Below are 17,065 nucleotides of genomic sequence, written 5' to 3' on the forward strand. Positions count from 1 at the left end.
CTAAATTTAGCGATAAATTGTTTTGGTAAGTATGTCACGTGACGTCAATTTTCTCGCTAAATCTAGTAGCGAAACTAATTTTGTTCATGTTTCCCCGCTAAATTGAACGGGTAAACACGAACCGGTAGCTTACTGAAGATGCACGATGCTACTTCGTCGTCCCGAATCCTTTTCCCTTCGAAGGGCTGCGAAGCCGTTGCGCCCGGAGTATAATACGCAGCACCTTTCAAAAACCGTTCGTGCAGCATCGCATCCGTTCGTTTGCGAGCTTTGCGAGCGTCGGCGATTCATCGTGTGTTGAAAGTCGGTAGATGTGCTGTCCGTGGTCTCTTTTATGTGTAACTCTTTCGAAAAGAAATGTAAAATTTAAAAAAATGCGAACCTAACAGTGTGCACATGACAGGCTGAAGTTGAGCTAGTTGGTACATAATGCAAAAGTAAACGGTCAGCTAGACAATGGGGACAAAACACCGACAGCGAGAAACAGAAACAGAGACATACACACCGCTGTGTATATCTCTATTTCTGTTTCTCCCTTTCTGTGCTTTGTCCCTATCGTCTAGCTGAACTTTTGCTTTTGAATTCTGTACACATAATTTTGAATTTATTGGTAAAAATATATATACATATTTATTTATCTCTTTATTTGTAGATATCGTGCACGAAAAATATTCGCGTTTATTTTTTAGTTTAAAATTATAATGGGAGTTATACAGCTTAAAACATGGTATCTTCAAACTCGCATAGTTTCGGGTCACTTTCGAGCTGGACAGCTTCTTGGAAGTTAAAAAGCTGGACTTCATAGAGCTGTATGCTCACTCGGTATTGACAGTAGGGTAGACGCTGCGCGTGTTTTAGTCCAATTGTGTCTCCGGTTAGGGTCACGTGACGTATACAGTCTAGAAGCTAATGATAAAGCAGGACATGGCATCTGCCTGGAGCCCAAGGCCACACATAGCATTCACTGCACTGTCAGCCTTCGGTACAAGTGACAAATCCGCTCGCACGTGGTCGTTGATGCCCCATGAGATAAGCCTTTTGTTCGTACACTCCCGTTTTGGCCTTTCCTTCTCTCCTTTTCTCTTCCTCCCTAACCTGAAAGCGTGATAGAAGGTGCGTTGACACGTGGTTTGATGGATGACGTTTTAACCGTTCTCTTTCGGAATGCGTTTAGCCGGACCTAGTTTGGCGTGTGAATTCGCCCTGCGTGGCTGCTGCAGCTGTCTGCTTCTGCAAGCGATTTCTTCAAAGAAGCACAAGGATTTTTGTGATACGTTTAGAATTCGGTTCTAGAAACGACAGCTTGTGCTACATCGTGTTGAATCTTTACGGACACCATCGTTCTAGTTTTTGTGTTTGAGTGGCTGTCATGCCCGTGTCATCATATATCTCGGATCACACCTTTCAAGTCCGGTATCGTCAACGTAAGTGCGCTGCAAACTACATCGCAACAATTGATCGTTTTCCTAAAGGTATTCTTCCAGATTGCCTCTTGAATTAGGCCGCGTCGATCTCCTGGCAGCCGGGAGAATAATTGTGCAGCATGTTTCGGCATTGGTGCGATTGCGCTACAAGCAAAAATTTTCGATATGCCGCCGACAAAGCTTTGACGTTTCGCCAAGAAACAACAACAAAGACTCTTAATTACGCGTTCTAAAATTTGACAAGCGGCGTTGCGAATCGCTTGTAGAACGATTGTTGCGATCTCGAGAAATACTGGTAAACAACGCTAACTTAGCGTCATAATCTAAACCTTGAAATAAGGATAAATCAAATAATGGACAACTCTCATTGACTCAGGCTTCGTATTATGATGTTTCCTAACGGGCTTGCCCACATACTTTCGCTCCTTGCAAAGGTTACCGTCTCGCGGGCGGCACAAAGCGATAGCCTGACGGCGGCGTCTCGGCGAGCTTGCGCACGGGGTCCGCCGCCGACCGATCGCCGTCTGGCCGGGCTCGCGGCGTGACAATCGCCCGTACTCGGCCGGGAGCCCCGAAGGTACGCTCGAAGCGGGAAAACGACGTTATGTAACGAAAGGCGAAGGGCATCAGCACCACGAATGGGCAAAAGCCGATGCAAAGGCGTGCGCGAACGTAAACAACGGTAGAAAAGTGCAGTTGCTCGCCGCTATAAGATGCGTGCCGCAAACTCGGTCATCCGCGGACGTACTTTTTCTAAATTGGCGGACACTCTGTCTCGCGGTTCATGCCGACAAAACGATCGTCAGGATACCGGGTGATTGCTACAGCCGAGCGCAGCACAGTTTACCATTGCTCTCGCTGTGAAGCGTCGAAGGGTCAACCACCAGCATGGTGGATACCGGTGTTCGACGTCATGATGGGACGTACTACAAGGCATGGATACAGTTTTTTTTTTTTTTTTTTTTTCTTGCAGATTTGTTTTAAAAGAAGCCGTGAAAGCTACACTTTTGCGGTTTGTGCGAGTGAGTTATACGCCCAGGTGGATACTATGTAGTTCGCTAATCTTTGCGATAAGTCGGCTAATTAATTAAAATTCATTAATTAACTTTTACTTAGTGAAAATACACATATGGTTTCAATTAGAAACTTGCTGAGCGTCATCCAAAATCCCTAACCAGTAATTTTTAGAAAGACTTTGAGCGCCTGTGAAGCGCAGTAGTGCGCTGAACTTACCACTGGTGGACCAGGTTCAAGGCTGAGGCTGATAATAGACGGAAAAATAGCACGAGCGCCTTACCGAAACCGCTAGCCTTGTACCTGCTCCACGAGTGGTAACTTTAGTGCACTACTACGCTTCTCACGCGCTGAGAGTCTTTCTGAAACTGACTGATTTAGGGATTTTGGACGACGCTCAGCAAGTTTCTTATTGGAACCATATGTCTATCTTCACTAATTGAAAAGTTAAGTAGTGAATTTTAAATAATTAGCCGACTTATCGCAAAGATTGTCCGCTCACATAATGTCCCCCTGGGCGCATAACTCACTCGCACAAACCGCATAAGTGTAGCTTTCATGACTTTTTTTTTTTAAACAAATCTGCAAGAATAATAAAAAAAAAAAAAAAACCCTGATATGGGAGGCAGATATACCCCTATTTGGCAGACCCAGATATGGATATATAAAAAAATTGGGCAGATCTGGGTAGATAAGGCTTATATAAACTGATGTGCTTGATATGGCCACATAAGCCCAATTTTTCATATAACCATATTTTTTATATAAGTGCAGATCTGCCATTTTCGTAAGGGTTCTAATGGCTTCCTCTCTTCCCCCCTTGCCATACAATACCCTCCCTCCCATGATTATCTGATACATCAAATAAGTTTCACCGTTCAATTTAGCGGAGAAATGTATGCCATATGACACACCAATTCCCTCCCCTATCCTGTCTCTCCTTTCTCTTTCGCACCATTTCCAAATACCATGCCTCAACCTCCTACTGTGCTCTCTTCCCGTCTCCATCTTCCACCCTACGCCTCCCTCTCCCCTCCTTTTCCCCTCCCCCGTTCTTATACCCTTCCTCCCCATTTTCCTCCCTTCTTCCTTCCTAGTCATGTGACGCACAAATTCAGTTTTAATACGTATTTTTAGTCTGTATAGTCGGAAGTTGGCAACAGTGGGCGTCGGGTGTCTAAGTTGCAGATGAGAAATTTAGCCAGTACCATTGCCAGCTTAATGTGAACCACGCAGTAGTGATACAAGACCGCTCGCCGGTACGACACTCATCCAGATCGAAACAAATATGGCTTGGGATTCAATCATACTTGGAAAGTAAGCCGTTACAAGTAACGGATATCTTGTAATCTGTTCCTTTTTGAAGTAATTTTCTGACTGACATTTTACTTTGTGCGGCAGTTATTTGTAATGTATTTTTAATACAAGATATTGAAAGCTGATTATATTAACCACTCTAATTTTTAAGAATATGGACATAATACAGAAACTGGAGTGATATGAGCAGATAATTCAGAATCAATAATGTTTAACCGCAATCCATTTAATTTGAGGCTTCGTAATTTGTAATTGTAATACACTACATTTTGCAGGTAACGGGCGCAAGTCTGGATTCAGCCCAGCATCCCTGAGTACTGGAGAGTGAGCTTTCGCTCTATGTGCTCCAAGCGGTGGTGCGTTAACAGGCTCGGCCATTGATTCACTCTCAATTCTATGTCTTCCAAAAATATAAAAAGATAGGATTGTGCACTTAATTGATCGATTAAAGGCCGATTATTCATTTAATGTTTTGCCACGATTAGCTTTTCAAACGGCTGAGCAGTAAAATTTTGAGGAACCAAAAAAATACAAAAATTAAACGTATTCACCACGCAGGCGTGGACAAGTACAACAGCACGAAGGGCAAACCTTAGAAGAACTTTCAGACTAAACTAAACTGTATGGGCGTGTTTTGTAACTCCAGACAATCGCAGAAGGTTACCCGTGTCTCGGTCACTTCAACGCCGTTCGAGTGTCCTATTAGCGCAGCATAAACTGTTGTGACCAGCAGATTTTTTGAGCAACCAAGGAGGTTGCTCTTGCAGTAGAATATCAACGAATATCGGCCTGTTGCAGGTGAAGTAATAATTTGAGTGTGAGTGTGAACTCTTATCAACAACTCATCGAGGTTGATATGAACTGTTATCAATTACTCATTCAGGCTGATATGAAATCAAAATTGTATATTGCGCTGTTTGTCACTAATTAAAAAAAATGAAAGCCGTTTGCAACTTCCTGTAACGCCTAATTAGAGCGCAGCTCTTGTAGAGGAGGAGGGGAAGGAACGGAGAGGGGGCTATGCCCCTCCTTCTCTCCTGCTCGCCTCCCATTTCGGAGAAAATTTTCTGCTAGATTTATGAGAAAACTTTTTCCGCTAAATATAGTGGGGAAACTATTCCGCCAAATTTAGCGGGAAATTTTTTGCTAAATCTGCCGGGGAAAATTTTCCGCTGAATATAAAAGAGAAATTTTTTTGCTAGATTTAGCGGGGAAATTTTCCCACTAAATTTAGCCGAGAAATTTTTCCGCTAAATTTAGCAGGAAAATTTTTCCGCTACATTTAGCGGGGAACTTTTTTCGCTGGATTTAGTGGGGAAATATTTCCGCCAGATTTAGCGGAAAAACTTTTCCGCTAGATTTGGAGCGGAAATTTTTTCGCTAAATTTGGCGCGGAACTTTTTTCGCTAAATTTAGAGGGGAAATTTTTCCGCTAAACTTAGCGGGGAAAGTTTTTGCGCTAGATTTAGCGGGGAAAGTTTTCCGCTAAACTTAGCAGGGAAATTCTTTCCGCTGGATTTAACGGGAAAACTGTTCCGTTAAATTTAGCGGGGAAATTTTTCTGCTCAATTTAGCGGGAAAATTTATCCATAATGCCCCGCGCAGTTACGCCGACGGCGACGGCGACGCCGACGCCGACGCCAACGCCGACGCCGACGACGCTCAAGCCGGAAACGGGCGCCTAAGAGCTGCACTCTAAAAGGCAACACTTTTTTATATTGTTATGAGGAATGAACAAGGCCAAATAATCAGTTAAATAATTGATTAAGGAGTGTCGAAATAAGGGGTTAAATATTTAATCGACACCCAGTCGCAATCAAAATATAGGTTCTTAACTCCTGGAACCACTGTTTAATGACTTGCTAACAATTGGAACTGTCGTTCCCAGAATCTCCATTTCACGCAGAATTACTTTTTTATACCCGGACATAACCAAATTAGATTGCGTACGCTGTTAACTAAAGGCCACTTTGTATTACATACGCGGCTAACTAAAAGCCCGGGCAGGTTCAAAGTGGGCTCGGAATACGCTAGGGGCGGATCGAGAGCACGTCCTCTAGACGTGCCGGGCATTCAAGCGACCCTTTAGCGCCATCTCAGCGGGTTGGGCCTTCATCCTGAACAGCCGCCGGATTATTAACGCTGAACACATGGCCCCATACCACCGTTCCCTTTTAGACTTCTTTCAGGAAACGGGAATGAACGTCTTCCTTTGAATCTATATTGCGTGATAAACTGACGTAATTGAAAAAAATACGCTTAAAATGCGGCCCCTACCATGGACCAAAAAACAAAACAAAAACGATTCCCTGTTTTCGAATTTCTTGCATTTTTTTTATCTTTTAAACAGATTGATTGCAAGTTTAATGCACCCAGTATTGTTTAGTAGTAGTGTGATTACCCGCCATTCTGCTATGCCTCTTTTTCTTTTTCCTTCCTCTTAAAACGGAGTCCTTTTTATGATCTCATTATTTCATACTAGTTGTTAGTTATTCGTTTGCATGCTACGTGAGCTAAGTTTTACCGTAGTACTGCCAAATGCATACAAAGCGGGTGGATAATAAAATTGAACTAAAGAAACTTACTAGACGCATCGTGAATTCCCGTCCAAATTGCAAAAAACGAAATCCACAGAAGGACGTGCGACATCTTAAGCTCCCAAATTTTCACTTGGCTGAATGACTATCTTGCTAAAAGAAACCCAAATATATAGCGAGATGAGCAATACGGCAAACACATTAGAACAATTCAATGTAAACAAACCTTTCAAATGTCAAAATAAACATTTTAAACCCCGAATTTCAAATGTCAATACCCATTGTAAACGGTAGTATTCGCGTTGCTGGTACCCAGAGAGTCCGCAAGCTTGCCGAGTATAAGATGATGGATTAGGAAGATGTTGTTTTACTTAATGTCAGTGTGATATTTCGAAGAAAACATTCAACACTATTGAATACAACGCATCCCAGCAATCGGTCGCGCGCGGAAAGGTAGTCTAACATTTGCGGGTGAGCCTGGAGCTATTTCTTCCGCTTTCCACATGTCTTTATATTATAAACGATTACATGTATATGCAACAACGTCTTCTTAAACAGCATTCCACTATGTCACCTGTCGAGACCTGTTTATAAACTCCGAATTTTAATTAAACAACTGTCGTTTCATAAAGTGTGTTAATAGTTTACGATCCATTCAACTATGGAAATAAATACTCTTCTGTTTCTGAAAAAACAATAAACGCATGGGCGCCTTCAAACTTGAGAAATCGTGTTCCCTCAGATGTCGAGGATGATTCGAGAAGATATAGTAGAGTCCAATCTCACTACGTTATCTTAAGCAGACCCCACTTCTTTTCTATAAGAACTAACCCCTGAAGGGAGCAGCTATATCTTAGGAGTTAGGTGCTTAGGGAGCGGCGTCCCCACGGACCCCAGCCACGTGAGCTCACACACCCAAAATCAGGGTCACCTGCGTCTGTTTTAGTAGGTGTTAGGTGAGTGGCTACATTACGAACACCGAGCCATGTGGGTTAACCTAGCCACGCCTGGCTGTTTGTGACTTAACACGTGACCGTTGCAATAGTGAACTTACTAGTAGTTTTATTAGTTGGACGTAGACTGTCCGTCGTCATATCGTCTAATGCTTGAAAAGAATCGCCCTCCGCCTCGGTGTTCTAAAGATTAGATTCTGGGTCAGCCGCGTGTGAAGCGAGGGCGTTTCCAAGCGTTACTATGCCTTACCTTGTTATTTACATTTAAAAAACAGAGTGTGTATGAGTCTCGTGTAGTGCAAGAAAGATCAAGCAAGATGGCCAGAATTACTGTGATGTGGCGATATATTTTTTTTAATTATTATTCCTAGGTAAATTAAAATTTAATCAGAGCTTATTCGTTGTAATTGAAAAGCTTACCGTTCGGTGGCATAAACCGCCGAACTATTCATCCATCCTTCCATATATTGTCGCATCATGCCACATGTCACGTCTTGTTATGCCTCCCATGACGTCACATTACGCCATTTGGCCCAATACCACCTAGAAGAAAAAGCCTACACCCCCCCCCCCCCCCCCCCCACCTCGCCGACCCAAACGTCATCACTACCCTACCATTAAATCGAGGATAACTTTTCACTATCTGGAAAATGGAACTGAGAATCTAACTGGAATTGTATCTGGAAACCTGATATCCAGATTGTACACATAAGATTAATTTTTGAAATACTGAAATCGATATAAAGCCTAGATAGATTTTCCTAGTTCTGTAATTCAGATAGAGAAAAGTAATACTTTGGTTTTTGGCAGGGTACTTATTCCACGCAGCGCCAACTAGCTCGCGCCTTGCAGCGTTTCACAGCGAGCGCGAAGCCATCGCTCGCCCGCGCTATGAAGTCAAACCAATATCTTCGATTTGTGGCCGACACTCTATCCCGTGGCCTTGCTTTTTTTCTGATCAACATCAACATGAGCAAACAAGGTCCGTTTAGGGCTGCCACGTAAATTAACACCTTTTAATATAAGGTACCTCCGCAGGCCCTTCGACGGGATAGAGAAGTTTCACGTGAGTGAAATCGTCACCCTACCTACAATTTGCCAATTTAGGGGTTTTTGATGACGCAAAGAAAGATTATATTTGGAACCCTGTTTATTTTCAATAATTAAAAAAGTGAGTTAGTAAATTTTAAGTTTCTTATAACTTAATTTTTTTTTACAAGCTTTGAAGTCGCCGTCGTCAATAGATTGTTGACGAGAAGATATGTTTGCTGCTCAACCATGCCATTGATACGAACGTTTGAAAGCATTATCTCAAATCCTTGTGATGTGCTATATTTTTTATGTCAAAATTACTTAATTCTGCACTTTCGGATAGTCAGCGAACCATGACTTTTGTGGCTGTCAGAGAAAAATGACCTTTCTCAATCTTCGAGTAAACAAGTTCTCGGTGACCAAGCATAAAGGTCATTGATGTGGGTATTTGAGTGTACTACTTGTTTAAGTTGATGTGTTTACACATCGTTTTCGATTCTTTATGATAGCTGCATCGTGGTGCTCGGTGCTTTATTGACATGCCATTTTGCGTTATACAATACATCCAACATGCTACAGCACCGAAATTCTAAGCGGAAGAACAAGTGTACTCAGAAGGTCGTGTGTGCACGACACGAGCAATATACATGGTGTTTGATTTTAATTCCAAGATAATTTTAAACGAAATAAAAAATAAGAGTTCGAGGAGTTATGTCTTCATCTTGTATTTAGAAGGCTTGGTGGACATTGAATGAGGGAATAGTCGTTAAGTTCAAGTAGACAATTTAACTTAAATAATAAAATAAACTTTTTAGTTATTGGTTTAAAGCAATTCATAGCTATTAATATTAGAGATCAGATAAGTTTACATGATTTGCAAAAAAGGTTACCAGTTTAGATGAATGAATCTATCACTTCTCGCGCTTTTTCGACCGATCTAAAACTTCTGCGCAAAAATGCTAAAAGAGCGCATGATGCCCTGCCCAGAATGACGCTTGGAAGACTGACGTAGTCGTTTATATGACGTCTTCAGTTTCTCGACAGCCTTTCCTTGATGCGTGTGAAGACGACACAAGTGAAGACGTGACCTAAAACAATACGTCCTTCTTCGAAGCATCATTGTAGGCAGATGCGGTTTTTTGTGTTCATTTTTTAGATCGGGCAAAAAACAAAAACGCGAAAGTTGATCGAAAAATATTTAACATCATTCCATGTTCATACATCTTATAAATTACTCTGGCCTGTACTAGTAATAACCGTCGATAATGCAATTCTAAAATTATCCCAGAAACCAATATTCCAAAAGTTAATGAAGAGATTTTAGTTATTTAGTCAACTTACCCTTATGAATTTCACCCGATATAATCTGTCACGAGCCTAAAAATACGTGGTGAAGTCGGCGCTCGTGTAACTCTCCACCGCCTTAAAGAATATGTTTGGAATAAACTTAAAAAAACAGTATATCCAGCTTAAACAGAGAAACCTGTGTGTTATATCTGAACACTGAGACCGACTCGAAAGCGCTCAAGAACACAGTATGATGGGTTTTTATTTCTTTATACAGTTGTTTTTTCTTCAATTGAAATTTAGTACTCGGAACGTACACTGTTGAGTATTATGAACGAAAAACGCGTATCACTGTGCCTAGCATCTTGATACATAAACCGAAGATTTAAGATTGCCGTCAGCGTGGCACAATTTGCAGCTAACGGGGCTTAATTTCGAAGCGTGGGATTCGCACTTCATCATCGAGGGATTTCAAATTCGAACGCCGCGAGTGTTGGCTCTCTCACTTTGTGCTCCGAGTAATCCATCAACATCCTCTCATTGGTGAGCCATCCACGAAAAATGTTGACTTCACCTTGCCCCGAATGCTTCCATCCTCATTTTGACACCAGCGTGTGGGTATGAAGGTGGAATTAACGACAATCTTCATCTCCGCGGCGGCGGCGTTGCCGTTAAGCCTCGTTGAGCCTCCTGCCTGGTGCAACGCTCCGCTATAACGGACGCCGCATCGGCGGCATCAAGGCATGCAGCTACCCCCACCCGCAACATCACCCTCCGAATAACACTCAGACGCCGGAAACATCGACTCAGACTCAAACTAGGCTCCCTCCCCTTCCCCCGAAAATCTTCATCCAGACACGGATCACGGTAGATAGCGCCTGGCAAACACCGAAAACAAAGCCTCGTACCTCGACCGCAGCATTGTGGTACGTCTCCACACAATTGTGGTACCAGTCACCCACGCCATCCACTTGAAACACATCAAAATGTACGCATCCCTATCCGCCTTCATTCGAGCTGCGGCACTTTGACCCCGAGAATGTCAGGATCTAACAATACAAACTCGCTTCGCACAAAAAACCGTAAAGCGTCCTTCTCAAAACTACCTATAAATACAAAGCACAAAAACTCACACAAGTCGGCGACATAAGAACCAATAATCACCTCCAACGAATCACATCCTATGTTGCCGCACCACTTAACTCATGGACAGGTGTTATACAAGGTTTCGAAGTCGGCCTTTTCTCCTATGAATTAGTGGCCTCTACTAAATGGTATCAAGCCACCATTATCACGGCATAAACGATGGGGTTCATCGAGTCAGTCATCCTACCCTTCGAAGGCACCACAGTTCCCCACACCGTCTTCTTCAGACGAGTAGCAGCCCCGTCCCTCATCACCCAAATGCCACAAAATGCGAACGCTGCATAGTCCACGGGCACCGCTCCGTCAGTTGCCACAGGCGTCGACTTTACAACAGTAAGCCACCACCTATGCACCTCTCTTTACTATCATTGCGACGGTGAACACCCCTCATTTAATCCAGCACGCCAAGTCCAACAAAACATAGACAAAGATAACATAATGCAGCCTACAACCAGCTATTCCATCTCCGGAAAACCCTGTCGAGAATCACATCACGGTCCTCATCGTCCCCCATACAAAATGGTCGGTACCGACGCACACAGCACTGCTCACATTGACACGCAGAAACCAAGAGGCGCCCGGACATTACCAACAGTCCGGGCAACCGCACCAAGCCATCCAAAGTCTAACATTGACACTCGAGCCAATACCAAACTTCCCCCGTACGGCAGAATGGAGGCGACAATTTCCTCCACCTAAACCACCCGCACACCAACCAAGCTCGCATACCACCTAATGGCCAACTCTCCGACCAGCTACTCTCCCGTGGCCAGCCAGAGATCTTACAACAGAGGCTTCAGCGTCGCCACTGGCGCGTACGCTACCGGCAGCAGACCCCCCGAGAAGAGTCTCACCACCGACGCCACCGGCTACTCCCCCTATGCCCCCTGCTTTTCGTTCACCCTTTCCCCATTACTCCTTCGTCCCCCCATCCATATATCTCCCGATTATCAGTAACGCATTGACAAGAAATTTGTATTAATCAATGAACGAATGGCCCCCTGCGATCAACAGATCGCTCAACTCACCCAACGCATGATGAACCTGAAAAAATGGTCTGCAACATCCTAGGCTTAGTCGACCCCTTGTTTCCCACATTGATGAGATCACGAAGGTGATCTCTTTTTTAAAGAGCTTAGTCGCGCTCACAGTAACACCCACGCCCACGGAGGCCCAGTCTGAATTCCTTAAAAGACCCTGATCCTCCGACCCCACAGAATAAAGCGCCCCCTCCCCCTTCCCAACAACCCCCTCCCACCTCCGACCTAACCATAACACCGTAATGGTAAAATGTACTGTGTATCTTTTCATACAATGAAACTGCGGGAGTATCAAAACCAATCGTACTCCTCTTAAACAATGGCTTCTTTCGGCTTCTCTGGAAATTACGCTACGCGGTTAATCTTCCGGCTACCGAGTTGTGCATGCAAACCCTAACGAGGCTGCGCAAGTATCCACATACCTGAGGTGAAATCTACAGTACTAGCCGCTGGACATTCCCTAAGAACGTTCCCATAATCTACCGGCATGTGCTTAATATCTCTACCTCACTGGGAAACACACCTTTTTTTTTCAACTTTTACAATCCCCCTAAACAGCATCGTTTAATCAAGCCCCTCTTTGACTTTGCTGCGGAATCGACATCCACATACGAGGTCCTCTTGGGCAAAGATTTTTAATGCTTCGAATGTTATCTGAGAATATCGGGCCACCCTCCGCCCATGAAAAATTTTAGATTTTTAAATTTTACAGTGCCAGTTCGTCATTTTGAACAGCGCCGACATCCCGGCAAGAGAGGGGACTGGTCGCCAATAATTTACTTCTCCGGACCTCGCATTGCTCCAGGATCGAATTCAAGGTACCTGGACCCACACCCGTGAAAAACTTGTCAGTGACCATGTTATCCTTTCTATAACACTTATCACCTCCACACTTGCAGAAACGACACATCAACGGGAACACCTCTTCTACCATATCGGCCCCTCTTTAGTCTTGTACTCTGACTTGTTATGAGGACTGCATATTCGCAATAAGCAAGCTCAAGCACTCGCCACTAAACCAGAAAACACAACATGTTCTGCAACAAAACCTGATCCTTACCTGATGCGCTTCTGAAAACGACGGAAACGTATCCTGAGACGCATCTGCCGACGTCGTGTGGCGTGCGCTCTAAAGGTGGCGCTCTCCCCTTGATCAACACGGAGGAAACATGAGAGATAAAATTTGATGTGGTGTACCTTTTTGATACATTAATAGAAATATAGTAAAAGTAAGTTTTTAGTATTTTCTTGTTTTTAGTTTCGTCGCTTTTGTTTTCGTCGGTACGTTTCTCTTTTTTCTTTCAGTTGTGAATGGCCTGTTTATCATGCTTGAATTAGCTATCTTAAACAGGCAAACCTGTTTCCGTGTAGGGTCCTGAGTGCATAGGGGAAAAACTGCATGCATACAGGTATTGTGTGTAAACAGGAAATACATGCATACATCTACTCTTTGGATACAGGTCCCGTATGTACACGGGGAACCAATTTAGATACAGCACCCTGTATGGTCATATCATCGTATGAATCACACGGGTAAACCTGTATAAATATTTATACAAGCTTGTTTTTTTAGGTAGAATACATTGGGCTACAAAATAGTCCAGTTGTTGGACGGCCCCGATAATATCGCTGCCATAAGATAAGACATAGGTTGTCATTTCCTATAAGAATCGGGAGAGAATTCCACCTCGTCCATTATAGCTGTAGCTGCTTTTGGGCCATAAAGCTTTTATTGAGCAATACATTTTAGGAGTTCGGTTTCGAAGTGGCAAAGTGTTTTCCCATAATGCTACATCTTGCAACAAATCTTGCTATGCTAAATAAGGAACTGTTTTGGCGCATCTCATCACAGTCGAGGTGACTTCATGACATATCGAGCAGCCATAACTAGACTTCAGATGATGACGTAAAAAAAAACACTTCTTCAAAATCTAAATTATGGTACAATATGAGTCAGTGAACGAAAAACGTGCTACCTTATACAACGGTCAGTATTTAGAAGGGGCACCAAACGTTCAAAAATGTCAATCTCGCATAAGGTACATTTCGCTCTTATCAGCACGTCGTAAACAAAGAGCATATCCCACTTGGCTCATAACTTTACCTCGTCACCTTCAAACTTTACGTGACATACGTGTTTCGTCGCGTTGACATTGTTTTTCGTGACTTCTGCAATAAAGCTATTTAAACGGCTAGCTGACCTTTACTCAACAGTGTGGTTTTTCGCTGCGTAACTCTTAAAGGTACGAATCGCTTGTACAAAACGCGGGTTACCACTTTGAATAGAAAGTCATGTTAAACTGCGAAGGGAATCAGGAAACGTTTTTGTTTTGTTTTTCTAACTGTAGAACTTTCTCCTAACGTTTTGCACATTTTATTTTCTAATTTTGTGAGCAAATGACGGAACGCTCGAATTTTATTATTAAAAAAAATGAAAACATCTGTTGTTTTATCTTTTGCGAAATTGAAAAATAAACACAAAAGCAACAAATATATTTGACTAATATGTTCAAGATACTTTATTTTGTTTCGTACACACCATAACTCGTTCAATAAAACTGCAGGTCTCGGTTATTTGATATGTTGATTTTGTGGCCCATAAGGAAAATCTGCTTTTAAGCACCTCAGAAGTCTACCAGGCCAGTTGTAACCAATGATTTTATGGGGTACACATAGGAACACGGGGCTTTATAAAGTTTATTTTAGACAGATTTTTTAATTCAGGAACACTAAGCGGATCCGTGCAATTACAGCGATTAGAAATTAAACCTTTGTGATCTTGCCTTGACATTTTGTGACATCTGCGTAAAGAAATTAGAAAACAAGTAGGTGGCATTTGCGCAAACAGGGAAACATGTGCTTTGTAAAGAAACAAGCAAAGATAAAATATATTTCGGGGCGAATTGCAATTTTCCCGAGAAAAGTACGGTAAATGATGATAAGATAATTAAGGATATCGAAGCGTTCGCCCCCCTTCCATGTTTAACTTCACGGAGTGCTTGAAACATTTACAAAATGGCATTAGCACCCATAGTACGATCACTTCCAATATCCTCAATCTGTAAGACAACCGGGAAAGTAATTTTGGTTATATTTAAGTAAGAAACTAAAAAGAAGCATCCACTGAAAGGGGGTTGTAATCTGGGTTAGTCCAAGGAAGCGCTAACCATCAGCCCGACAAACGGAATGACGTATGAAGGTCAGAGAGAATGCATAACTTATTAATTATAACTAACCCGTTTATGAAAACGCGGCAGTTCCTTCCACTTTCGCTTCCAGCGGCTTATTGCACCTTCTCCCAGGCGAAACTTCTGCACTACTCAAGCAAGGCAGACGTCATTCTCGGGCTCGGCAACTTATTCCTGCCACGCTATGGCTACATTATGTTTTAATATCTTTTAATATATCAGAGACGTAGCGGCGGCGATGCACCTCCTATCATCAGAATTACCACAACCGCATCGGTACCGTCCCGAAGTACTGACGTTGGACCGGCGCTCGGCCATCTGCGGAGACTCTTGCTGATCTAGGAGGAGAGCTAAGCCAACACCTCCGGGGACGACCTCTATTTTTTTGTTTTTTTTTTGTTTTGTTGTTTTGGAGCGGAGAAATGTGCGGGCAGCATAGGAACCCAAAGCGTTGGACCAGGTGGCTCGCATTCCAAATCGTCCATAGTCATTTTCACCGCGAGGGGGCCAAGTACAAATGGCCACGCGGAGCAGCGGAATCGCGAGGGCTCTAAAAATCAAGGCGCGGACGATGACAGTGAATAAATGACTACGAGTTTTGGAATCAGTGCGTCATGTCATTCTCCGAGACGGGTCGACCTGGCGAATCGACCTGAAGTGTCGTACGCTTTCCTTTTTTTTTGAGGAACACGTACAACACTGCCTTGTCAATACACCGGACAGTGAAATATTTAAGGGTTTTTTCCGTCCAAGAACTTGTTGGGGGCTGCAAGGCGTATAACTTCTTGAACCGCGGTAGTCAAGGGCGGAAAACAAAGCACATATAGTTGTAAGGTTTGAACATATGCATTAGGCTTCTTAAGGAGGTGAAGTGTGATTATCAGCACAGGAGGGTTTGAGACTTTGTGCCTAATTCTCTCACGTGTGTCAGCTTCCACGCTTGGTCCTGCTTTGCAGCACAGCATTGAAACAGCAACTTGTGAAGTTGCTGTTTCAATGCAGTTGCTGTTTCAATTTCACAGACTAATTATCCCACAAATTTTTACACTAACGACGCACACTTAGCAAACAGCAGTTATTCCCACCACGCGCTTTTCCTGGTCCTGTTGGACAAGAAAAAATGAAAAGAAGGTAAAACTACCTTGAAAATTAAACCAAATATTCCTGATCCCGTAACACGCCGTCCCTTACGCTCCACGCAGGTAGAGCAGAGGCGACCAGCTCCACTGGAGGTTGCTCTGGCAACCCAGACGTCTTGTTTGCACTACGCGAAACCACTGGAGTCCCCTCTCCCCCGTCCCGGCTAAATATTCAACTTCATGGCCGTGCTATCTCGGCTGGTTCCCTTATCCTAAATATATGCTACAGGGAGATAAAGCGAGACAAAATTATAGAAGCGGAGCTTAAAAAAACACTAACCTCCCCCCCGTCGCTAAAAAAAAATTGTTTTAATTGTTTGCACGTCGACTTAATATGGTGTCAGAGACCACTGATCAATATTTTGCTACAGTCACGTATAATTTTAATAAAGCCAAAACACTCAACCGCTCAAAGCCGAAACCGAAACATGAGCACGGAAGCTCGTGGCCACGACATGTGGACAATGTGCACCGAGAAAGAGGGAGGAATGTAGAGGAGAGAGATTCCGGAAGTAACGTAGCTACACCCGACCGTGTATTTTTTTTTCTACGCTTCCACGGTGTGCAGACCAGACGATGACGGCGACGAAGTTGCGTGCACCGTTTGTCGTGCGTTTGTTTCGCACTTATATCTCTTCTGCTCGATGTTCCGGTGGGCCTTCAAGCTCGATGTTCTGAGCTTGGAGACCCACCCCCTGCCCGTTCGATCTGAATGAGCTCCGTACCGGAACGCCTTTCTATAATCTCTACTACGTTGTGCACGTTAAAAACCCCAGGTTAGCAGTTGTACTGCTCTGGCTAAATTTTTAGTTTACGGCTGAGCGAAAGGTCACCCGTTGAGGCACACCAACTTCAAGGCTGTCTAAACACAAAAGCAACACAATTTGGCGCTGGAAGATCGATTGGCCGGTGGCATGAATTTCAGTTCCCACGCCCGTCGCAACATTGGTCCGTCGTGGTCTGCCATCGCGTCGTCAAGCCCGCGGTA

This window comes from Ixodes scapularis, unplaced genomic scaffold (genome assembly GCF_016920785.2).
Source record: "Ixodes scapularis isolate PalLabHiFi unplaced genomic scaffold, ASM1692078v2 PGA_scaffold4__175_contigs__length_147842914, whole genome shotgun sequence".
In the NCBI taxonomy this organism is placed as follows: Eukaryota; Metazoa; Arthropoda; class Arachnida; order Ixodida; family Ixodidae; genus Ixodes; species Ixodes scapularis.